This window comes from Loxodonta africana, chromosome 7, assembly GCF_030014295.1.
Source record: "Loxodonta africana isolate mLoxAfr1 chromosome 7, mLoxAfr1.hap2, whole genome shotgun sequence".
Lineage (NCBI taxonomy): Eukaryota > Metazoa > Chordata > Mammalia > Proboscidea > Elephantidae > Loxodonta > Loxodonta africana.
Window position 1 is genome coordinate 62,653,053 of NC_087348.1, and position 27,516 is coordinate 62,680,568.

Here is a 27,516-nt window from a genome sequence, read left to right on the forward strand (position 1 = left end):
TGTTGACTTGTCCACACCATCACACGGGATACAATGTGAGCGCCTGTGTCTGTGTTCAGGTGAATTTGATACGGGAACTGTAACACCTAAAACTTGTATAGACGATGGATGCGGGGACTCAGTGTGGCTTGCAGGTGACTGCTGATGTCAAGAAGCCATGCAGTATTTTTGTTCCACTTGCCTACTAACGTCCAGTTCCATTGCAGTACTGTTCTGTGCTACAAGTATGGGTTCTGCAGACAGACTGCACCACCTCCTAGCTCTGTGACCTTGGAGGAAATTCCCAAGGTATAAAATAAGGATCATAAGAATATTAACCTATCTCAAGGGTTGTTTGAGGATTGAATGTGTTATGCATGTGAAGGACTCACATTGGGGCCAGCTACCTGATATGTTTGCAATAAATGATTGCTGTTATTATTCAGTCTGGATAAATCCTTTGTTTCAAGCCCTTCAGATTTAACAAATAAAACAGCTCTCTTTCCCGGGTTCAAAAGTTCTAAAAAGGGTAGACTCACACAGAATAGAAAGCCTTACAAAGCAGATAATCACTGTGCAACACTTTCCATCCTCATTCAGCAGTTTGGTCACCCAAATAAGAAAGCTTCATTAAAAGAAAATTAGGAGCATGCTGCAAACCTGCTCTAACCCAAAGGCTGCTGTGTGTCCTCAGGCACCTTTTGCATAGATTAGGGTAGATTCTCAACATAAACCACAAAAGCTTAGAGCACTATAATCGGCCTCACTGTCCAGTTCTCATCTGGACCCTGGGTGCCAGGGAGACACAAACTAATCAAGGCAAGATTTCCTCACCAGAACATTTCAGAAGACTCCACACTTGGAGATCAGTGGTTCAGCTAAGTAACTAGTCTGCGTGCAAAATGTGGGTCCAAAATCTCATGACTCAGACAAGCGGGACACGGGTTCCTGAGCCAGCAGTAGTGTTGATTCTCACTTCACTGCAGTAAAGCACAGGGCAGTGGCCGCTAGCGCAGAAGCACGGAATTGTAGAACAACCTGAAAGGGACATCCAAGGTTGGCTGTAGTCCCACATCTTGGCTTTACCGGTGAGAAAAGGGAGGCCCAGGGAGGAAAAGGGAGAGCTGAAGGTTACTTGGCAAACTAGAAAAAAACAGTCCGGTATCAACTGTTACTTAAGGAAATAAGCATGCTGTCATTTGATCCAGCAATCCCACTCTTAGGAATCTATCCCAAAGAAATAAAACTACAGTGCAAGGTTGCTTATTATAGCATAGTAGATCAAGTGAATGTCTAGGGAGAAAAAGGAAATGTCCACCACCAGACTACTAGTATATCTACAGCATAGTGTGATATATATAGCTATTAAAAAAGAAAGAATTAGAGCCACGCAGTGGGCTTGGAGAGTTTTTCATGAAGCATTGGATGAGAAAAGCCAGATACCTTAAAATGTGTATAATATGATCCCATTCTTGTAAAATAAGCAATGACTAAAACCCCTGGTGTATGTGTGTGTTCTAGATAAATGTGGAAGGACACACACTAGGCAGCAACTAGGAATCCTGGTGAGCAGTGTGGGCATTGATGTGAGTGGAGCAGAGACAAAAGAGGGAGGAAGAGGCAAGCTTAAAAAAAATGAAGAAGAAAAAGGGGGGGTTGAAAAAGTCATCTTTATAAATTTGTGTAAATATATGTATGTAAAGAAGTGTCTTAAAAGAAAAAAATCCAGCACCAGCACCTCATATCTTAATGAGAACAGTCACCAAACAGGCTACTTTCATTAGAAAGTGTTCATCCTAAATCTATTTTATTGTCTTTCTCTGAGGAGTAGAGATCTGAACAACGAATTCAGTTGATCAAGCATCCGGGCTATTAATATTTAGCTAATCCTCCTTCCAAAGGTCCTGGTGTTTCTATCTCCTAGCTCTTCTAGGGTGGAACCAGGGCCTAATGAAGACCTTTGAGGGCACGGTCATGGAAAATACTATGACGCCCTGCTGTCCCCACCCCTGTCCTTGTAAAAGACACTGAACTGTAGAGTAATTTCAACTAAACTTACACTAAAATGAAAATGTATTATTTCTAATTTTTCCATAATGGCAACACTGGTGTTTTTCTGGGAAATATGATATTTACATTTTCCTCTGCTCTCCCCCCCTCCACTTTTTCTGGTAGCTCTGAGTCACTGTTTGCACATATTTAGCGTAACTACTTAATCTTCTTCCAAGTATAACTCTTCTGTGGCTAGTCACTTGCTCAAAGTCCCCAAACCCCAAAATGGGAGATACTAGCCTTGCAAGAGAAGTCAGGTCTCAAATATATTCATTCTTGGAAATAGGAGATTTTTAGTAGATGGGATACAAGACAATTGATATTCTGTGTCTTGCAGTGATGGTAAAGAGGACTCCCTCTCTTTCTCTCTTAAGTGTTCTTTTTCTCTCTGGCCTTCTCTGGCTGTTCTAGTTAGTTGGGGGAAACTTCCTGAGTCCAACATCATGCAAACCCAGCTGGGATTCCCACAAGTAAAGCAGAACAGATGTTGGGAAGTTTCACCGTGTAGTATAGGTAGATTATGGAGATGACCAAGGTTACTGAGTCAAATCTTTAAGAAGGTCCAGAAAGGCACAATGGTAAGGATGACTCAAGACCTTTTACACTAGTAGGAACTGCTAGGCAACACAGATAAGCTTCAGGATATTGTGACTTTGTCTTCAAGTGGTACTCTTGTAAATTGCATTTAGGAGGCTAAAGACATTGCCTCCAATTTTCGCACTCTTGGCCTAATGATCTCCAGTATCCCGTACAGAATGAGACCATATCAAATAACAACCTGGAATAGTCCAACTCAGTCTACCATCTTTGACAGACCACCTAGAATTAATTAATTGTGATGGTAGTTGACCCCTAGGATTTCATCATTAGAGCTTGGAAATGATCCATGAACTTAAAAAAATAAAAAGTATCTCTTAGGGCTCTGAAATCCTAGTTCAGAGTGTTTCTATTTCAGGCTAAGCATCATCCTGGGTAGGGATAACATGGATACAGTGAAAATTTCCGTTTAGAATAAGACAGTCATGAGTTCGAATCCACATTCAGCCTCTTACTAGCTGTGTGGTCTTGGGCATTTACTTATCCTCTGAGCCTCACTTTACTTTTCAGTCAAATAGGGTTCTTATGGTGGTTAAATGAGATAAAGTGTATGAAAGCTTCTAGCACAGTGCTTGGCACAGAGTAAGAGCTCCTATCCTGAAATAGTGGGTTTGAAAATTAGTGTCTGAAATTGGAGTATTCTCTTAGAGTGTGACTCACTTCTCTAGAGTGAATTCCTACCCATACCTTAAGCCTTGTGGCTTTTTATGAACAAAATTAATATCTCCATTTTCTTCTCTAACACCAAGTGCATTGCAATTATTTATTGCACATGTGTCTTCTAGAGTTCTTTGCTATCCAATACAGTAGCCGCTAGCCACATGTGGCTACTTACATTTAAGTTAAATAAAACTAAATAAAATGTAAAATTTCATTCCTCAGTTGTATTAACTACACTTTTGGTGCTCAGTAGCTACTTGTATTGGACAATGCATAGGGCATTATATTACTGCAGAAAATTCTACTGGACGGCGCTCTTCTACGTGTTAAACTGTCAGAATGGCAAGATTTTTTTTTTCAGCTTTTATATTTCAAACTTATGTCTGGCATACCCAAACCCATTGCCGTCAAGTTGATTCCAACTCATAGCCACCCTATAGGACAGAGTAGAACTGCCCCATAGAGTTTCCAAAGAGTGCCTGGTGGATTCAAACTGCTGACCTTTTGGTTAGCAGCCGAACTCTTAACCACTATGCCATGAGGGTTTCCTATCTGGCATACAGTGGGCACTTAATGTTTCTGAATGAGTGATTTAAAGGTCATGGAATAGCCTCTTGACCTCTAACACAAGTCACTTTTCTGCCTTCTCTAAACTAATTCTTTTTATTTTTTTAATCAATTTTCATTTTTTTTTGTTTCTGTGATTATGAAGGCAATACATGTTCATTGCAGAAAATTTAGAGAAGCCCAAAGAACATAAAAATATACATGCCCACCACCCAAAAATGTATCTTATTAACATTCTGGTGTATGGCCTTCTAGAATTTCATATGTATAGAGATACAGCTTTTGTTTTTACAAATAGAGGTCATACTATTCACAATCTTTTGTAACCTATCCTTTTTCACTTATATTATGAATATATTATTGCTGTTATATTTACATTATCATTCTTAATTGCTGCACTGATTTCTGTGGTATGGACACACCACAGTTCAACTGATAACCAATTATTGTACATTTGGATTATTTCCAATATTTTTAATAAATAGTACAGGTAGTCCCTGGGTTACAAATGAGATCCACTCCTAACTGTGCCTTTAAGTCAGATTTGTAGGGAAGTGGGAACAGGTACATAAATCTCTTATTTAGCCTTACCTTAATGCAAGAAGAGTCCTGGTGGCGCAGTGGTTAAGAGCTCAGGCTGCTAACCAAAATATTGGCAGTTCAAACCCACCAGCTGCTCCTTGGAAACACTATAGGGCAGTTCTACTCTGTCTTACAGAGTGACTACGAGTCAGAATTGACTTGATGGCAATGGATTTGGTTTTGGGTTTTGAGTGCAAGAAAAAGCTTGAAGCCTTTCCAGTGATTTAACACCTGCACATACAGGAAGTGAAAGTGATTGTGATGAAGAATTGGTTTTGAGTAGAGGTTGGTTCAATCGTTTCAAAGTGAAGGCAAATTTATACAGCATTAAAGGGCAAATAAGTCCAATGTTTGTAACCTGGGGACTGCCTGTACTACATTATATACCTACCTCTGTCTATCTATGCATATCTTTGCTCACATCCCTAAATTGGATTCTGAGTACAGCTTCCTAAATATGGAATAGGAAATGCACATTTTTGAAAATTGGATCCCTCTTACCTGACCATTTTTTAAAATGTCTGCCTCAAGACTCAGACATGGAGTAGTATATGAAGAAATATCAAAACTCTGAATGGAGGGTGACAGTGCTCTGTGGTTTGTTTCCATTCACCTTCCGAATGGTGCCCAGCTATCTGTGAATACCTCTGGCTGTAAAAAAGACAGGAGAACAAAAAGACATATTATGTTTCCATAAAGACTAAACCAGCTTTCTCTTTAGCATAACGGAATTTTTTAATGAAAAGAATATTACTTGGTAAATGCAAATATTTATAATTGTCAGCATGCACAATATCCAAATTTTACAACTATTAGGACCAAACAAATAAGCCCATCTGTTTACACAGAAGTTAATTAAACAGTTGTGAGAAATAATGCAAACATTGTCAAAATGTGCAGGGTTTGTGAATGCGTCCTCTGCAATAGAAATGCCAGATTCAGGGCTCTCTCTGGTTTCTGCAGATTACATGGATGATGACATGCTTTTCCAAGTCATTAACTTGGGTACAGATTTGGGGCCAAATGAGAAGCTCCATCCAAACCATTCTAAGAGTCTGGGTGATTGGTGGAGCCAACAAAGGAAAGATCCTGTTATCCACCACTGTGGGAGCATTTGGGGAGTGCGATTGCCTCTGACAATGCATGGCTCAACGATTCCATTGTTTCATGAAGGCCTGGTTTCATTGATACTAAGAGAAAAAGTGGACTGCGTCCCCACATGGGCTATTAAGGTGACACTGTTAAAGATAATTGAAATGGATTTTTTTTCTTAGAGCTTAATTGTCATTTTTCACATTACAATGTTTTTCATATTACATTATTAAAAAATAAGTAAAAAGAAGAAGAAAATAAACAGCATCCTATCAGGACTCTTGCAATTGCAACAGACAGAAACCAACTGAAAATGAGCTGAAGCTCGACTAATGGATAGACCAAGATGTAGCTGACCTCGACTAGACTACATCCAGGGCTGTCCACAGCATCAGGACCCTCTCTGAGTCTTGGCTTCTGTCAGTTCGTGTGTCACATGTGTTCAGACTCTCATGTTGTAGGGGTCATACCACCGAAAGTTCTGGGCTCTTATGCTAATACATTATAATCCAAGGGGAAAGAGATAGCTACATCTCTACTTTCAGCTTGGCAAATTCTGGGAAGGAACTCTCTTAGTTACCTAGAGCTTCTGTAACAGAAATACCACAGGTGGGTGACTTTAAGAACAGAAATTTATTTTCTTATAGTTCTGGAAGTCAAAAGTCCAAATCCAGGTCTCGTCATGTCGATTCTTTTTATGCGTCTCTCTCCTAGTTTCTGGTGACTGCCATCAGTCCTTGGCATTCCTCGGTGTTCCTTGGCATCCATCTTTCCCCTCTTTTTATAACTCAGAAGTAATTAGGTTTAGGACCCACCCTACACTAGTATGACTCCATTAACATAACTAAAGAAAAAGCATCTATTTCCAAACAGGGTTATAGCTACAAGTATAGGGGTTAGGATTTCAACACATATTTTGGGGGGACAGAATTCAATCAATAGCAGACTTTAATAGACCAAATCCTGAGACAAAGCCTTTAGTACAGGTAAATTATTTGGAAAATGACTTCAGGAAGCACCAGTGAGGGAGCAAGAAAGAGCTACATGGAAGGGAGATGATCAATAAAGTGTGTGTGAATGAATGAATGACCAGTCTGGGCAACTAGAACTCTGAACCCCTAGGGGTGTTCTGAGGTACCACGTAGAATCAAATCAAACCAAACCTGTTGCCTTCAAGTCAGTTCTGACTCATAGGGTCCCTATGCCAGAATTCTCCCACCGGGGAACAGGGAAGCCAGAGTATTTGCCCATAGATTCCCGTTTTTTTATTGGCTGAGGATTGTTCCTGAGAATGTTAAACCTCCAGCTCTTGTGAGTACTCTATAGTTAGACTGAGCAAGTTTCCATAACACTGAAGAACAGCCTCAGGTAGAGAAAAGGGACTCGAGATGCGAAGCTGTCAACATGCCAGAAATTGTCCAAAACAACTGCAGGTGAAATCAGAGAATGGAGGAGGAGATAAGAGGTGGGGTATAAATAGCGGTTGCTATGCTCAGCTTCAGTTGGCTCCCACCCCTTAGACCAATCACAGAATCCCTTGATCAGTCCAAGCTTGACTATAGGTCCATCTCTTAGGCATGTTAGGGCAGCATGCCATGAATGAAGTCCCATCAAAACCGAATAGAGTAAGGGAAGCAACTTTCCAAAGAAAGGATGAGGTAATAAATTGCAGTTACTGGAAGAAGTGTGAGAAGGATGATGGACAGGCAAAATCATAATAACAATAAAATATTCACTTCCAAACTTTAATCCTCTTGTAGGGTAATAACCACTGAATGTTTTGATAAATATCCCTCCAGATTATATCTATTTAAGCCTTTGTCCTTCAAAAATGGGATGATACTGTCCATATATTTTATACTCTCATTTTTAACCTAACAATAATTAGTAAATACTTCAATACCTAGTAAGCACTTTACTATATATGAATACATATATCATAAAAATATCTAAAATACATCAATCAATGTATTTTATACCTTTTTTTAAAAGTACTAAGTGATTCTTGACTACAAGTGGGCTGGGAAGATAAAAAAACAAAATCCTAGCAGTACCTCTGCCCAGAGAAAAAAATTTAAAAGGTAATATTTCAAGCACCAAAGGAAGCTGTGTTACTTAGTAAAAAGAGAAATACTTTTGAGTAATAAAACTTAGAGTTGAATTCCAACACTCGTTACTTGCTATATGACCTTGGTCAATTTATTTAATCTTATAAGATCTCCGCATCCTTACATCTTATCTTTTGTGTAGTAAAATCTAAACAAAATAGCTACAAGCTATTATTATTATATCTATAAAGTGAGGACCACCCCCTTGCCTTACTAACAGCATTGTCATGAGCCTTGGATTAGGTCATACAGGTAACATACCCTGGGACACAGCACTTAATTAATTAATGATAGTTTGCTACTACAAATCCTTAACCTTATTTTAAGGCAGACTTTCCTGCCAGGCAAAGAAAGCAGCTGGACACCACAACAAGGCTTATGTCAAAAGAACCTCCCAAACATGAAGATTTTTACTGCGCTACATCCCCGAAACTGTACTAATTCAAAAATCATTTAGTATCATAACCAAGTCTTTTTAAAGAAAATTAACATACTAATTGGGCACGTACATCCTGGTGTAAACTTTATCACATTGCTTTCCTCCTTACACTTATCTGACATTTGCATTATCCATAAACCCTGGCTGGCAAATACAGACATGAAGAGACAGTTTGGTACCGCAGGCCATCTTGGTAGAGGACTCCAACAGTGGGAACTCTGAACTTCCAGAAGAGGGCATGATGTTCCAGGACCTGGAGGAGTCAGAAAAGGGGTACAGGAAGATGCCTGAGAAAGAGAAACTTTCTCCCCTGCTTTTTAGTACTTTCAATCACCGCTTCCCTAGAATTGCTAATAAGAATGGATGAATTTGTCCCAATTGATTTGAGTTCCAATTTCAGGACTTCTCCCTTGGCTCTAGATGAAAACAGCCTGGAATTAAATAGTGGAAGCCCTGAGACTAGCACCTAAGGAGTTTGTGACCTTGGATAAATTACTAGCTTCTCTGAGACTCTGTTTCTGCATTTGTAAAATGGAGATCATAAATCTTGTTTCATCTACCTCCCAAAGCTGAGGTGAAAATAAAATAAAATAATGAAACAAAAAGAACTTGGTAAATCGTAAAATACCATGCAATCATGTGAACTTGACTCTCTAGCATTCCAACATTCATGGACCTGAGGCCTAGAATCTGTTTGAATAATGCAGGTATCTGTGTATATATGTGGGTGTGGGGGGGGGGGTTCTTTAAAAGGAGCACAATTAGGAAGGTGACTTACCTAAAGATAGGGCCATTGATAGGCCCAGAATGAGAAAAACACCCTTTGAGCTGATTGTGGCAGTCTGCTAGCTGTATTCCCCGTTATTTGTTCCCTTCTTTTTCCATAATAATTGAGTTTAGCTGGGCTCATAGAAAACCAGTTAAAGAAGACATGTTCAAGTGTTCCTTGCAGCTAGGTGAGCTCTTGTGATTAAGTTCTTGTCAACAGGATGTGAGCAAAAATGATGTGTTCTCAGGCTCTCTTGCCTTAAAAAGCTTAAGCATACACTCCTCCTTTCTGTTGAACATGTGTCTCCCACATTTCCTGTTGACTGGGAGATGGTGAGAGCTGCAGTCACCACTTGGGACCTATGAATAAGAACCAAATGTTAAGAATGTCAGGGCTGCCTCCCAGCCCAGAACCTCTATCTCTTGACTATGACGTGAAAGAGAAATAAACTCTAATCTAGTTTAAGCTGCTGTCATTTGGGGTCTCTCGGCTACATACAACATCCAGCTGAAACTTCCCCAAGTAAGAGCAAGATGCCATTTGTCAAATTGAGGCAGTCCCCATGTCAGCCAACCAAAGGCTTCTCTGCCACCCTGACTGACTAAAAGACCAATGAACTGCTTTTCTTGAAAGCCATTTTCTGTCAGCGTGAGTTGCCAAGGTCACTTACAAGAGGCAGGCAACGCCTCAGATTGAGAACAGAATATGAGTCACCGCTACTACCCCGTTACGCTGTGCTACCGTTGAGCTAGGCTCCCAGAGGTAAAGCAGGGTATGTGTTCATTAGTCATACCCCACCCATAATGAGAATAGCTCTTTGCATGCCTGCTAGGATCCAGATGCTGAGTTGGACACTTTATATCCATAGTCTCAAAGAAGGAGGTATTTTTCAGACCAAGACTAGTCTTAGAGAGGTGGAGTGATCTACTTTAGACAACACAGCTAATATGCGGCAGAGCCTAGATGCCAGGCCAGTTGGTATCATTCCACTGCCAGTTCTTCTTCCACTATGTGTACTGCCTAGCTCAAAGCATGGTTTAAGGCTTCTTAAGCAAAGCTGGCTTCTGCCTAATGAGATGAAAATCCAGAGGCCTGGAAGCTACTTCTCAAAATCATTCACCACACAGGGGGAGACAGATGGCAGTGTGAGGACCTGTCTACAAGGATCGCTGGCAGGCAGACACCAAAAACTAGGAGAGAAACAACACGGCCTGGACCCAGATTTGGACTTTCAGCCTCCAGAACAAATTTCTGTTCTTTAAAGCCAACTACTTACGGTATTTCCATTACAGCACCACTAGGACACTAAGACATAGGTAAATAGAAGAGAAAATGAGGAGATGGGCCCTTTTGATGCACTTTGTGCCTTTCGGCAGGTTACTCTATGTTGAATTCCAGGGCCAATTCCTCACCCCAGTCCAACCACTAAAGCTGTGGGCTCTAGGGTCTGGAGGACAACGTAATTTAGATTAGAAATCTTTGGCCTACAAGTTCTTAGGAGATTTTATCGCCCACATGGCATCCTTAGCATCATGGTAGCAACCCAGATCAGGTCTGACTTCAAAGATATTCACAAAGATTTTGTAAATCCAAGATTACAGTACCGTCTTAGGTTCCCTCCAACCAATGTCATGCCGCCCACAGGTCACAACTCAGCACATAACTATTCACTTCCACATGGCTGAAGAGTAGGCTGTAGTACTCATTCTTTGTTCTGAGAGATTATTATTTCAAATAAGCTAAATCTTGACCCCTCAGGTAAAACTTAGAATTTCTTCAATTCCAGGTTTGTACATTATGCATGTTTCTATTATGTTCTCAAATCACATAAGGTATAAACCAAACCTGTTGCTGTCGAGTCGATTCCGACTCATAGTGACCCTATAGGACAGAGTAGAACTGCCCCATAGAGGCTCCAAGGAGTGCCTAGCGGATTCGAACTGCCGACCTTTTAGTTAGCAGCCGTAGCAGTTAACCACTACGCCACCAGGGTTTCCACATAAGTTATAAGTCACTATTATGCTTTTAAAATACATACTGGGCATACATGTTACATGAGTTTCCATGGTGGTTAAGAGCATGGGCTTTCAAGTCAGACCTGGTTTGGGCTTTCATCTCCCCCACTTACTAGCTCTATGACCTCAGGCAAGTTATTTTAACCTTTCTAAGCTTTAGTTTCTTTTCTTGAAAGTAAGGTAATAATACAGTAAAACCTGCAAAAGCTGGAACCTGTGTAAGGTGGAAACCTATCAAAGAAGGAAAACTCAAATATTTCCCACTAAAATGGGTGATAGAAAAGTGGTAGAGGGCACGCTGTCAAAGGTGGAAAACTTGCAAGACCCGGAAAAACAAGGCAGTCATGTCAAGTTCAGACTCTCACAGGTTTCACTGTAGGCCCTAACTCATGAATTTTTTTTTTTTTATTAACTTTTATTGAGCTTCAAGTGAACGTTTACAAATCCAGTCAGTCTGTCACATATAAGTTTACATACATCTTACTCCGTACTCCCACTTGCTCTCCCCCTAATGAGTTAGCCCTTCCAGTCTCTCCTTTCGTGACAATTTTGCCAGCTTCCAACTCTCTCTATCCTCCCATCCCCCCTCCAGACAGGAGATGCCAACACAATCTCAAGTGTCCACCTGATATAATTAGCTCACTCTTCATCAGCATCTCTCTCCCACCCACTGTCCAGCCCTTTCATGTCTGATGAGTTGTCTTCGGGGATGGTTCCTGTCCTGTGCCAACAGAAGGTCTGGGGACCATGGCCGCCGGGATTCCTCTAGTCTCAGTCAGACCATTAAGTATGGTCTTTTTATGAGAATTTGGGGTCTGCATCCCACTGATCTCCTGTTCCCTCAGGGGTTCTCTGTTGTGCTCCCTGTCAGGACAGTCATCGATTGTGGCCGGGCCCCAACTAGTTCTTCTGGTCTCAGGATGATGTAGGTCTCTGGTTCATGTGGCCCTTTCTGTCTCTTGGGCTCTTAGTTGTCGTGTGACCTTGGTGTTCTTCATTCTCCTTTGCTCCAGGTGGGTTGAGACCAATTGATGCATCTTAGATGGCCGCTTCCTAACTCATGAATTTGATGGAAGTAAACAAATAAATATAATAAGTACTTTACACAATCCTTGATATATAGTAAACCATTGATAAATGTGAGCTGTTGTTGATGTGATGATGATAATGACTTTGTCTCTTTGTTAAGAGTGATCTCTGGGGCTTTCACCCTCTCACGGAGGTGATTTAAAGTCTCTTTGTTAGAGCAACTTTGTGTTGTGACTGGGTCCCATTGGGGCTGATTGACACAGAAGCTACAAAAATGTTTTAAAAATATTTTTAAAGAAAAATCACTTCTGTGGCTTCAGCCCTGCATTATCTGAAAGATCAAATTCCTGTGCCCTTCTTCAAGTTCTTCCTGAAAGATATTAAGTGGGAATATTACATAAATTCAAAATTTCCAGCTATCACTAAAATGTATACTTTTTTTCTTTCTTTTCTCTTTCCTTACCTCCCTGTGTGATGAGAAAAAAACTCATATGGAAGAAAAAGTTACCTGACACAGAAAGCCAGTTTTCCAATTACTGAACTTCTTGCAAAGAAAGATGCCATAATTGCTCAAGGTGAAGGGAAAAGAAAGAGAGAAGAAAGTAAATTATCTTGAGGATCGTTGTAGAAACTTTCTGAAGACCTAGGGAGTATTTTCCTGTCTTACCTGTTAGACGTGAGGGAATAAAGCCAGAAAATACTTGTATGCAATCATTCTTGGGCTAGATTTTCCTTCCCTATTTTTATACGCACACACACCAAAGAATAATTTTGTCATGAGGTTACAGCTGAGTTGAGGGATAAGGATGAGTTATCTGAGAGCCCAGAGAGTAGGAGTTGCCCTGCCAACAGTGTGAGTGGCAAGAAACAGCATGGTAAATCAAAGTGAAACAAGAAAGGTCTTGAAGGAGCTGTTATCTGGAATCATTGAGCTTTGGTTCATTGTTAGTTCTCACATCCCATCTTTGATTACAGACTCCATCTTTAGAAGGCCAGATTTGGACAAGGCCAAGGTAAAATGCTTGTGGACAATTGGCCCAATACTGACTGTCGAATATCTTTTTGGCTGACTTAGTGATTTCTTTCTTAATTGAGTAAAGCTCACTAGCCAGGGGCCTTATGAGCAGATGGGTATTTTGTCCTTTGAGCCAATGATGGGAATTTTTCCTGCTGTAGCCTTCTAGTGCTTTCTAAGTTCCTGATTTTAATTCCTTTCACTGGCTTCACGAAAAAGAGAAAAGAATAAAGCCTTTCCAATAGGGATAATGCTTGATTGGTTTATATTTTGTATGCTGTCCACAATGTGTGAGATATGTTAATTTATTCAATAAACATTTACTAGGCAGTATCTCTAGGCCAGGTACTCCTGAGGATACAGAAATAAACAAGATAGATGCAGCCTCTGCCTTCATATCAGAGAAGATCACTGTGATAGGGTGTGAGTAAATTTATGATAATAATACTAAATTTTAGCGGATAATTATCAGGAGCCAATACAAAGAACATTACATACATTAACTCATTTAATCCCCCTGACAATTATATAAAGATGGTAATATTGTTATCCCCGTGTCATAGAAGAGAAAATGAAGGCACAGAGAGGATAAATAACATAACCAACACCACTAACTGGTAGGTGTAGAGCTGGGCTATGAACCTAGGTAGTTTAACTTCAAAGCTGGTGCTATTAGAAATTATGCTATAATTAAGGAGGTTCCAGAGGCATAGGGTGGGGAAATGGAGTTCTTTAACCTGGTTCAGGTGGTACAAGTGCTGGCTTTGCCGAGTCCTGAAGGATAAGCAGGCTTTAGCCTGGGAATACTAAGTGTATCCAACATAAATGCATTAAACTGTAAGGAAGGAAACCAAGCCAAAGTGGCTTAAGCAAAGGGGATTATTTTTTTACAGAACAAAATATCTGGTGGGAATTGGTTTCTGGCATTGGTACAGAGACTCTAGGATGTTGGTTCTAGTCAGCAATCCTTGGGTTTCTCCTATGGTTTTCAGCAGGTTCCAGGTCTCACAACCAATTTCTGAAAAGTAAGCTATGGGATCCGGAGGCTTAGAATTTTTCTTTGCATACTGTCATGGATTGAACTGTGACCCTCAAAAATATGTGTATTAATTTGGCTAGGGCATGATTCCCAATATTGTGTGATTGTCTACCATTTTGTCATCTGATATGATTTTCCTATGTGTTGTAAATGCTGTCTCTATGATGTTGATGAGATGGAATTAGTGGCAGTTATGTTAAATGAGGCAGGACTCAATCTACAAGATTAGATTGTGTCTTAAGCCAATCCCTTTTGAGATATAAAAGACAGAAGTGAGCAGAGAGATAAGGGGATCTCCTATCACCAAGAAACAACAGCCAGGAGAATAGCATGTCCTGTGGACCCAGGTTCCTACACTGAGAAGCTCCTAGACTGGGGAAGATTGATGACAAGGACCTTCCCCCAGAGCTGACAGAGAAAGAAAGCTTTTCCCTGGTGCTGGCATCTTGAATTCAGACTTCTAGCCTCCTAGACTGTGAGAGAATAAATTTCTCTTTGTTAAAGCCATCCACTTGTGGTGTTGCTGTTATAGCAGCACTAGGTGACTAAGACACATCCCTCCTCTTTATCAGAAACAGAAAATCCCTCCATATTCCCACAGTGACTTTCACTTATAAATCATTAGTCAGAAATGGGTTATCTGCCCACCTCTAGACCAGAGCTCCATCACTTGTCTGTCAGTTTGTTGCACTGTGCTGGCTTGCCTGTTGTTGTGATGCTAGAAGCCATGCCACTGAAATTTCAAATACCAGCAGGTCACCCATGGTGGACAGGTTTCAGCAGAGCTTCCAGATTAAGACAGATTAGGAAGAAGGGCATGGAGACCTACTTCTAAAAAAATTAGTCATACATACCAAAGTGTGTATAAGTTTTCATAAGAAAGACTGACTTGATTTGTGACCTTTCGTTTAAAGCACAATAAATTGAAACAAAAGTTTGGCCATTGAAAACCTTATGAATAGCAGTGGACATTATCTGATACAGTGCCTGAAGGTGAGCACCTCAGGTTGGAAGACACTCAAAGCATGACTGGGGAAGAGCTATCTCCTCAAATAGGGTTAACCTTAATGACATAGATGCAGTAAAGTTTCCCAGACCTTCATTTGTTGACGTGGTATGAGAATAAACAGCTGCAAACCTTCATTAATAATAGGATCATGGAATGCCCAAAGTATGAACCAATGAAAACTGAAGTCGTCAAAAGTGAAATGGAATGCATAAACATGAATATCCTAGGTATTAATGAGCTGAAATGGACTGGTATTGGCCATTCTGAATTGAATAATCATGTGGTCTACTATGACAGGAATGACAAATTAAGATGTGGCATCCCATTCATCATCGAAAAGAACATTTCAAGATCTATGCTGAAGTATGACACTGTCAGTGATAGGATAATATCCATAAGCCTGCAAGGAAGATGAGTTAATACAACTATTACTCAAATTTATGTACCTACCACTAATGCCAAAGATGAAGAAATTGAAGATTTTTACCAACTTCTGCCATCTGAAATTGATCAAACATACAATCAAGATGCAATGATAATTACTGGTAGTTGGAATGTGAAAGTTGGAAACAAAGAAGAAGGACTGGTAGTTGGAGAATATGGCCTTGGTGATAGAAACAATGCTGGAAATCACATGATAGAATTTTGCAGGGCCAATGACTTCACTGAAAATGCCTCTTTTCAAAAACGTAAATCTCAACTATACATGTGGACCTCACCTGATAGAATACATAGGAATCAAATTGACTACATCTGTGATAAGAGACAATGGAGAAATTCAATATCATCAGTCAGAACAAGGCCAATGGCTGACTGTGCAACAGACCATCAATTGCTCATATGCAAGTTCAAGTTGAAGCTGAAGAAAGTTAAAACAAGTCCATGACAGCCAAAGTACAATCTTGAGAATATCCCACCTGAATTTGGAGACCATCTCAAGAATAGATTTGATACATTTAACACTAATGACCAAAGACCAGATGAGTGATGGGATGACATCAAGGACATTGTACATGAAGAAAGCAAAAGGTCAGTAAAGAGACAGGGAAAAAAGAAAAGACTAAAATGGATGTCAGAAAAGACTCTGAAGCTTGCTCTTGAATATCGAGTAGCTAAAGGGAAAGGAAGAAATGATGAAGTAAAAAAGCTGAACAGAAGAGTTCAAAGGCCTTGAGAAGACAAAGCATTATAATGAAATATCCAAAGACATGGAATTAGAAAATCAAAAGGGAAGAACACATTCATCATTTCTCAAGCTGAAAGAACTAAAGAAAAAATTCAAGCTTCAAGTTGCTGTATTGACGGATTCTATGGGGAAAATATTGAACGAGGCAGGAAACACCAAAAGAAGATGGAAGGAATACACAGAGTCACTGTACCAAAAAAGAATTGGTTGACATTCAACCATTTCAAGAGGTGACGTATGATCTAGAACTGATGTTATTGAAGGAAGAAGTCCAAGCTGCCCTGAAAACACTGGCGAAAAACCAGCCTCCAGGAATTGATGGAATATCAATTGAGACCTTTTAACAAATGGGTTAAATACACCTATGACAAGAAATTTGGGAGACAGCTACCTGGCCAACCAATTGGAACAGATCCATATTTGTGCCCATTCCAAAGAAAAGTGATCCAACAGAATGCAGAAGCTATCAAACAATATCGTTAATATTATAGTCATGTAAAATTTTGCTGAAGATAATTAAAAAATGGTTGCAGCAGTATATCGAGAGGGAACTGCCAGAAATTCAAGCCAGATTCAGAAGAGGACATGGAACCAGGGATATCACTGGTGATGCCTGATGCCTGGCTGAAAGAAAATACCAGAAAGATGTTTACCTGTGATTTATTGACTATGCAAAGGCATTTAACTCTGTGGATTATAACAAATTATGGATAACATTGCAAAGAATGGGAATTCCAGGACACTTAGTTGTGCTCATAAGGAACTTTTATATAGACCAAGAGACAGTCATTTGAACAGAACAAGGTGATACTGCATGGTTTAAAATCAGGAAAGGTGTGCATCAGGATTGTATCCTTTCAACCATACTTATTCAGTCTATATGCTGAGCAAATAATCCAAGAAGCTGGACTATATGAAGAAGAATGGGAATCAATACTGGAGGAAGACTCATTAACAACCTTCCACATACAGATGATACAACCTTACTTGCTGAAAATGAAGAGGACTTAAAGCACTTACTGATGAAGTATGGACAGTACCTCAACCTAAAGGTAATAAAAATCTTCACAACTGGACCAATAAGCAACATTATGATGAAGGAAGAAAAGATTGAAGTTGTTAAGGATTTTATTTTACTCAGATCCACAACCAATTTCCATGGCAGCTGTGGTTAAGGAAATCAAACGATGTGTTGCACTGGGCAAATCTGCTGCAAAAGACCTCTTTAAAGTGTTAAAAAGCAAAGACAACACTTTGAGGACTAAGGTTCACCTTACCAAGCCGTGGTATTTTCAATTTCCTCAAATGCATGTGAAAGCTGGACAATGAGTAAGGGAGACCGAAGAATTGACACCTTTGAATTGTGTTGGCAAAGAATATTGAATATACCATGGACTGCCAGAGGAATGAACAAATCTACCTTGGAAGAAGTACAGCCAGAATGTTCCTTAGAAGAGGATGGTGAGACATTGTCTCATGTACTTTGGACGTGTTATCAGGAGGAATCAGTCCCTGGAGAAGGACATCATGCTTGGTAAAGTGTCAGCAAAAAAGAGGAAGATCCTCAACGAGGTGGGTTGACACAGTGGCTGCAACAATGGTCTCAGACATAGCAATGATTGTGAGGATGGCACAGGATCGGGCAGTGATTTTTTTCTGTCTTACATAGGGTCACTATGAGTAGGAACCAGCTCAAGGGCACCTAACAACAACAACAATAGGCCAGAGCTTGGGCTCACCTTTCATGAGACCTAGGGATTTCTAGGGTTGTTTTGACAAAAGAAAGAATGAATTTTGAGTAGGCAAACCATAGCATCTGCCTGAGCACAGAATTGTGTTCTATGCAGAGGGAATCACATGTGCAAAAACTCGGCAAGTAACCAGAGCATGACAAAAATTAGGGGTGGTGAGAGGTTTAATATGATTTCAGACAAGTTGTGACAGATGGCAAGAGATGAGGCTGGAGATGAGGCTGGAAAGGGATGGAGAACACTGGTCATGAAGGGCTGTGCGTACCACGCTAAGAAGTTTATACTTTGTCCTAAAGACGAGAGGGAATCAATGAAGGATTTTAGACAGGCCTGTGGCCCAAGATGACTTATTTAGAAAGATTATTCTGGCAGCTCTGTGAAGAATATTTGAGGAGAATACAGTAATACATTTTGTATGTCTGAGCAAAAGAAGCCAAGATTCTCCATGTATAAAATAGATACATATTTAACTAGAGACAAGTTTAGTAAGACGTTCCATTTCTTGACAAAAACAAAACTACTGTAATTATGAAAAAAAAAAAAAAGAATACTTGAGGGGAACAAGAAAGATGAGAGACAGCCAAACGCTGGCAAGCTGCTTCAGTGGTGCAGGTGAGAGATGATGGTGCCCTGAGGTCTTGCAGAGCCTGGTGATGGAGAGTGGCGGATGGCCAGACCTAGGAGGTAGAATAAAAGATTAGATGATTGGACTTGGCAAGAAGCATGATGAGAACTACTGATGAAATTTGCTGTTTTCACTAGTCAAAACAATATCATAAAAAAAAAAAAAAGGCATGACTGCTGAAACCAAGCCTTAGGAGTCAAGTTCATGGTAGTGAGCTGGCAATTACTACAGAAGGAAATGGGCAAAGTCTATTTGTTTTCGTTTTTGTTTTGAGTTTTATTTCCAGCTGCTATACATCTACATGTTGCTTTTGTTGTTAATTGCCATCGGGTCAGCTCCCACTCATGGCGACCTCATATATAGCAGAATGAAATATTTCCTACTCCAGCGCCATTCTCATGATCATTGGTATGCCTGAGTCTCTTGTGGTTATTGTGCCAGTCAATCTTACTGAGGGTTTCCTTGATTTTCACTGACCCTCTACTATACCAATCATGATATCCTAGCGATTGGTCTTTCCTGATGTGTCCAAAGTAAGTGAGCCGAACTCTCGCCATCCTTGCTTCTAAGGATCATTCTGGCTATATTTCTTCTAAGGCTGATATACTTGTTCTCCTGGCAGTCCACTGTATATTCAATGTACATGTACAAATATATAAAAACCGAACAAACCCATTGCCATTGAGTTGCCTCTGACTCATAGTGACCCTACAAGACAGAGTAGAACTGCTCCATAAAGTTTCCAACGAGCACCTGGTGGATTTGAACTGCCAACCTTTTGGTTAGCAGACGTAACTCTTAACCACTAGACTACCAGGGTTTCCAAAAAACTCATTGGCTGCTAACCCAATGGTCGGCAGTTTGAATTCACCAGCTGCTGCTTGGAAACCCTATGGGGCAGCTCTACTCTGTCCTATAGGGCTGCTATGAGTCGGTATTGACTCAACAGCAATGAGTTAACATACATATAAAAAAAATTGGTGACATCAAATAGTTCACAAGGCTTACAAAGGGAAACTGCAGTTCTTTGCCCCAGTTTACCTCACTAACAATTGCTGGTCCATACAGGCAACTACTTACTCCTTTAGCTATTTCTTCTGATATTTAACTCCATGCTCTTAACTGACAGGATTATTCTGCTATTTTTGGACTTCTGACTATGGAAGATAAGATTTAGTATCTCACCAGTTTCTCCTCTTCACCACCTTCCATCACACGTGTATAAACAAGAGGGCCCTCCTCTGAGTCTCCCAATATCATTATACCATAATTTTGTGTTAAATTAACATTCCGTGTTCACTTTATTGTGGTCACGTGAACATTATTCATACATAAGACATGCAGAACTTTATGATTACATTTTCTTTCTAGTACTTTTTTTGAAAATCAGTTGCTTAACTTTCTGTGAATCTATTAGTAAATCATCACTTAACTCTCTACTAAAAAAAAAAATTTTTTTTCTACTAGAAACGTAAATATCCTTTAAATACATTCAAATACATCAGCTTATCTAATAATACCATTTTTTTTTTTCTCAAATACATCCATCTGTGAGCCTTCAGGCTTCCTAGGCCTCTGTATTAGTTATTGCTGCATAACAAATCGCACTGAAATTTAGTGGCTAAAAACAATTATTTAGCTTACAATTCTGCAGCGTGACAATTTAGGCTGAGCTCAGCTGGATGGTCCTCTTGCTCTTGAAAGGACTCCCTCAGGCATGTATTGTTACCTACAGCTCAGCTAGGCAGCTCTATTTAGGGGAGAGGGTGGCTGGCTATTGGATGGCATTCCTCCTGATGTCTCTTCCTCCAGCAGGTAACCCTAGACTTCATGGCAGAGATGAGGATCTAAGAGAGAGAAAGGAAATATACAAGTCCTCGCGGCTAGGTTTGGAATTGGCTCACTGTGACTTCTATCATGTTCTAGAGACCAAACAAGTCACAAGGCCCAACCTAGAATCAAGAGGTGCAAATATAGACTTCATGTCTTGATGGAAGAATCTGCAAAGTCACTTTGCAAAGAACGTGGATACAGGAAGGTCATTAACTGGGGCTATCACTTCAAACAATCTTCCACAATCTGATATACAGCTTTTGTCCTGGATTTCCTTTCACCATCAACCTTGGAGTTCTTGACTTTATCCTGTAGCAGACCCCCTGTGTATCAGTCAAGCTTCAGAGACCACGCAAGTTATTTTAACATAAAGAATTAAATGTAAATAATTGCTAACTAGGTAAAACAAATTATTAACTAGGTAACTAAAAAGGCAAAAGTAGAACAATAAAGTATCATGAAGGTACCTACTGCAGGAAGCAGCTACAATTACTAGGGCTGGGGAACAAAGGAAAGCAGTTGGAATAATTAAATCTTAAAAGCTCAAAGTAAGTCCCCCCTAGAAATGAAACCCAAAACTTTGAGAAGTGGAAGTGAGGGGGGTGTAGCTGGTGCAGAAATCTCTGACAGGCAGAGTGAAGCTGATTATGCAAGTGCTGAGAAAATTGCAAGGTGGATTTAACTTGCTACTGGAAGGATATCATCTGTCAGGTTGTTGTACTGTGGTGGCTTCTGTGTTGCTATGATGCTGGAAACTATGCCACAGGCATTTCAAATACCAGCAGGGTCACCACTTGTGGATAGTTTTCAGTGGAGCTTCCAGACTAAGACAGAGTAGGAAGAAAGGCCCGGAGCTCTACTTCTGAAAATTAGTCAATGAAAACCCTATGGATCACAATAGAACATTGTTGGAAGAACATAATAGGTTGAAAGGCATTCAAAATACACACTGGGCATGACAACGGACTCAGCATACCAACAAGCATGAAGAAAGTGCAGGACCAGACAACGTTTCATTCTGTTGTATGTGGGACTGCCATGAGTTACAGCCAGCCCGACAACAAGTAACAGCAGCAACAACAGGAGGGAACTGCTGTTGCCAGGGTGAAGAAGAGTTGCTGCTGTGATGCTATCAGGCACTGCAAGTAGATAGGAAGCCCACAGGAAGCAAAAGTATAGTAACAAGTACCGTCTTCCTCCTTCAGCCCTCCAGACCCCCTCTAGCACACTCACCCTCCATTAGAAGAGCTTAACAGGGAGCCAGCTGGCCAGAGTGAAGTGTGGTTTGCAGAGTCTGGGCCCCAGCGCCATAAAGCAGGATAGAGATGGGTGGGTATATCAGTTTCCTAGGAGTGCTGTAACAAAATACTACAAACTGGGTGGCTTATAAGAACAGAAATTTTTTTGTCTCACACCTCTGAAGGCTAGGAGTCTGAACTCAGGGTTGTGGCAAGGCCATGCTCTCTCTGAAGATTATAGAGGAAGGTCTCTTGTCCCTCCCCTCTTCTGGTAGCCCCAGGTGTTCTTTGGCTTGCAGGTGCAGTATAATTCCATTGTCACAAGGCATTCTTCTCTATGTCCCTTCTTCTGTTTTATAAGGACATCACTCAGATTGAATTAGGACCTACTCTACTCCACTATGACCCCAAGTTAACTAATAAGTGCTTCAAGAACTCTATTTCCAAACAAGATCATGTTCACATGTGCCAGAGGTTAGGACTTCAACATATTGTTTTGGAGAACACTATTCAGTCTATGGAGTCCTGGTGGCACGGTGGTTAAGAGCTTGGCTGCTAACCAAAAGTCTGGCAATTCAGATCCACCAGCCGCTCCTTGGAAACCCTATGGGGCAGTTCTACTCTGTCCTTTAGGGTCACTGTGATCCGGCAATGGGTTTGGTTTTGGGTTTGGTATTCAATCTATAGCAGTGATTTTACTGCCGCAAGACAGTAGTTGGCACATCCTATTTTCTGGGTTCTGTCTTCATATTTCTTGGTTTTGGTAACTTCTTATGGAAGCATACATGTAAGGTACTTTTTTTTTTTTTTTCAGATTTTTAATGTCTGAAAATACCCTTAGCCTGCCATCACAATTATCATTTGATTGATAATTGGAATTATCATATATGGAATTCTAGTACGGAAATAACTTTCCCTCATATTGTGATGGTGTCGCTCCATTATCATCTAGAGTGCAGTGTGGCTGCCAAGTCTGATGCCATGTGGATTTCTGAACCTTGGTATGTGATCTGTTTTTGTTGTTGCTTTTGTTTATCTTTTCCTAGAAGCTTTTAGAATTTTCTCTTTATTCCTGGTGTCCTGAAATTCCACAATGATTCATTTACCTTAGTTCTCTTGTTTATTTTAATTCATCCTGCAAAGTACTCAGTGAGTCGTTTCAATCTGAAAACTCATTTCCTTCAGTTCTGGAAAATTTTATTGAAATTTATTGAATATTTTGATAATTTCCTCTATTTTTTTTTTTTTCTCTGTCCTTGCTTTCTGGAATTCCTATTAGTCAGATGGGGAATCATCTAATTTTCTCATCATTGTTCTCTTGTCAGCTGTGCGGTCACCCTGTTTTCAGCATGATACTTCTATGTTGAGCAGTGGCTGGTATCACAAAGTATGAGTCCTTCTGGTTTAACCTTTCTACAGAGCACGCCTCCAGGCTCTGGGATAGAAGGGTATTCATTTGATCATGTGGGGCAGAAGCAAAGATGTAGAAGGTCAAGACAGTGCCTCTTACACAGGCTTTCAACATATTCTTCTGTTTTTAGCCCTACCTGTATTCCAAACTCCAGATGTACTTGGTGCCTTCAATTTCTAAATCTCCAGGGTTGTGTAGCATGAACTAGCTTCCTTCTTGGTTTCCCCTACTTCAGGCTTTAACAGCAACAGAAGATCCACCTACCTGAGCCCAGCCCAAATTGCTGACTCACAGAATTGTGAGGAAATAAAATGGTTTTTATTATAGGTTGCTAGTCTGTTTTGCAGCAAATGACAGCTGATACAGCCTGTTTTGCAGCAAATGATAGCTGATACAGAGGTGCTGTACTGGAACTTTCTCTCTCCTTTCCTTTGGATTTACAAACCACACAGGTCAAGGCTATGCTGTTCTTGTTATGTGTGTCCTTGTTGAGTTTAGGCATGTTTTTATCCCCCTTACTATCATTTTAGTGGGGCTTTGGGAAGGAGCAAAAGTAAATGTGCTTGTCCATTTCATCACATTTAACTATTAGTTTCCATTCATTTCTTCTTTATTTGTCCAACAGATATTCATTGAGTACATAGAAGGTGCCAGCAACATATGGCACTTGTAAGACACCTCTTGTTGAACCTTTATAAAAGCAATTGTTAGGGATTAGTTTTCTCCTTTAACAGATGAAACACCTGAGGCTCAGGGAGGCTAAGTGACTTGCTCAAGGTCATACTGTTAGTACGTAGGATTGTCAGGATTTATGCCCTCGCTTCAATGTCAATAAAGCCCCTAAAATTTCCACTACACTTGGTTGAACTAGAAAATAGCAGAGATACAGAGGGTGGGATGGATGTAAGATCCATCACAGAAGGAGAATTGACCTGATGGCTGATTGGATATGAGGGGAGAAAAGGCAACAATGCCTGAGAATTCCACCTCATATTGATCTACCTTTGACCTCATGATTGCTATTGGATAGCACCACTAATAAAAAGGGACAACAGGGCAGGGACATTTTAATTGGGGAAGATGGAAAACCTGCTTCTGAAGGGCTATATGGGCACTTTCTCCTCTGAATCTACAAATCAAGGCTCTGCCGAGCATGGTTGTCAGCATTGCTTGCAGTCTGCTTTTGATTGGGGAAGATTGGTTGGTGCTACTTACAGGACATTTTACCAGAGCAAATGGTAGTTTCTGATCGTGCTCCTCGGTGGTGGGTGGGGAGCTAAACCCTGTGAGGCTCATTACAGTTAATGGCCGCCGAATGGTTAAAACTCCAGGCACTGCTTGGGAAATATTCCCAGAACGCCTCTAAATGCCTCTTGCAAGGGAAATTAGGTGCCAAGAAAAGGGTGTTCAGTTTAGATCCATCTGGTCTGTGCTGCTTCTTCTCCTTTTTCTCCAAGAAAGAGGGCTATTCAAACGAAGGTACTTTGTGATTACTTCAACCTGGTAGGAAGCGAGGGTGTTGCCAGCTGAGCATGTTGAAGACTGCAGAGAAAAACTGCTCTAATTCTAATTGGTAGTAATATCAGCTGAGAGCACTGTTCATTATCTAGGGAGCTGGTTACCCATGGGACAGAACTTGGGAGGAATAAAGGGCACCTGGTTACCCATGAGACAGAACTTGGGAGGAATAAAGGGCACCTGGTTTGAGAACATTTTGCCTGGCAGAATAAAGAAGTAGTCCTTGCTAGAAAATAGTCTCTTACAGTACCTTCTAGCCAGGACTTGGAGAGTTGGAAGTATTGACAGATAATGTCGCTGGATGCCAAATAAGAACAACGAAAACCATACATCTTGGATTTCCCAAAATGGCCCCAACTTCAAACACTCATTCTCATATAGGATCACGAATTTGAAGTAGGTGGCCAGTGTTTCTACAAACCATGGAACTCTATGTGTTGTTGTTGTGTGCCATTGAGTTGATTCCAGCTCACATTGGCCCTATATGACAGAGTAGAAAATGCCTCATAGGGTTTCCTAGGCTGTAATCTTTACATGGTTAAGACCTACAGCTGCTAACCAAAAGGCTGGCAGTTCAAATCCACCAGCCGCTCCTTGGACGCTCGATGGGGCAGTCCTACTCTGTCCTATAAGGTCACTATGAGTCAAAATTGACTCGACGACAACGGGTTCCAGTTTAATCTTTACAGGAGCAGATCCTCAGGTCTTTTTTCCCACAGAGCAGCTGAGTGGGTTCAACCTGCCAACTTTCTGGTTAGCAGCTGAGTGTATAACCTTTGCGCTACCAGGAACACTATATAGTTATTACTAAAAATGATTCTAAAAAAAAAAAATCCAATTGCTGTCAAGTTGATTCTAACCCATGGTGATCCCATGTGTGTCAGAGTAGAGCTATGCTCCATGGGGGTTTTCAATGGCTGACTTTTTGGAAGTAGATTGCCAGATCTTTCTTCTGATGCATTGCTGGGTGGGCTCAAACAACCAAACTTTCAGTTAGCAGCCAAGAGCATTAACAATTTGTACCACCCATGGATTCCAGAATCAAGGTAGATAATAACAATTAACATTTATTATGCACTCCCCACCACCACATGTCTGTCAGTTTGTTGTACTGTGGTGGCTTGCATGTTGCTGTGATACTGGAAGCTTTGCCACCAGTATTTCAAATACCAGCAGGGTCACCATTGGTGGACAGGCTTCAGCAGAGCTTCCAGACTAAGACTAGGAAAAAGGACCTGGCAGACTACTGAAAAAATTGGCCAGTGAAAACCCTATGAATAGCAGTGGAAAATTCTCTGATATAGTGCTGGAAGACGAGCCCCTCAGGTTGAAAGGTACTCAAAAGATGACTGAGGAAGAGCTGCCTCCTTAAAGTAAAGTTGACCTTAATGATGTGGACAGAGCCAAGCTTTTGGGACCTTCATTTGCTGAAGTAGCATGACTGAAAATGAGAAAAAATAGCTGTGAACATCCATTAATAATAGGAACATGGAATGTACAAAATATGAATCTAGGAAAATTGGAAGCCATCGAAAATGAAATGGAATCTCATAAACATCAATATCATAGGCACTAGTGAGCTGAAGTGGACTGGTATTGGCCATTTTGAATCAGACAATTATATGGTCTACTATGCTGGGAATGAGAAATTGAAGAGGAACGGTGTTTCGAGATCTACCCTGAAGTACAACACTGTCAGTGATAGGATAATATCCATAAGCCTACAAGGAAGATGAGTTAATACAACTATTACTCAAATTTATGCACCCACCACTAATGCCAAAGATGAAGAAATTGAAGATTTTTACTAACTTCTTCAGTCTGAAACTGATCAAACATACAATCAAGATGCACTGATAATTACTGATGATTGGACTGTGAAAGTCAGAAACAAAGAAGAAGGATTGGTAGTCGGAAAATATGGACTTGGTGAGAGAAACAATGCTGGAAATTACATGATATAATTTTGCAAGACCAATGACTTTTTCACTGAAAATGCCTCTTTCCAAAAGCATAAATGGTGACTATACATGTGGGCCTCACCAGATAGAATACACAGGAATCAAATAGACTATATCTGTGGAAAGAGATGATGGAGAAGCTCAATATCATCAGCCAGAACAAGGCCAGGGGCTGACTACAGAACAGACCATCAATTGTTCATATGCAAGTTCAAGTTGAAGAAAATTAGAACAAGTCCAGGAGAGCCAAAGTACGATCTTGAGTATATCCCACCTGAATTTGGAGACCATCTCAAGAATAGATTGGATGCACTAAACACTAATGACTGAAGACCAGATGAGTTGTGGAATGACACCGAGGACATCGTACATGAAGAAAGCAAGAGGTCATTAAAAAGATGGGAAAGAAAGAAAAGACCTAAATGTATGTTAGAAGAGACTCTGAAAGTTGTTCTTGAATGTAGAGTAGCTAAAACTAAAGGAAGAAATGATGAAATAAAAGAGCTGAACAGAAGATTTCAAAGGGCAGCTCAAGAAGACAAAGTAAAATATTATGATGACATGTCCCAAGACATGGAAACAGAAAACCAAAAGGGAAGAACACGCTTGGAGTTTCTCAAGCTGAAAGAACTAAAGAAAAAATTCAAGCCCCAAGTTGCAATACTGAAGAATCCTGTGGGGAAAATACTGAATGACACAGAAAGCATCAAAAGAAGATGGAAGGAATACATAGTCACTGGACCAAAAAGAATTGGTTCACATTCAACCATTTTAGGAGGTAGCATATGCTCAGGAACCAGTGGTACTGAAGGAAGAGATCAAAGCTGCACTGAAGGCACTGACGAAAAACATGCTCCAGGAATTGACGGAATACCAGTTGAGATGCTTCAACAAATGGATGCAGCTCTGGAAGTACTCACTCGCCTATGCCAAGAAATTTGGAAGACAGCTACCCGGCCAACCAACTGGAAGAGATCCGTATTTGTGCCCATTCCAAAGAAAGGCAATCCAACAGGATCCAGAAATTATTGAACATTAATA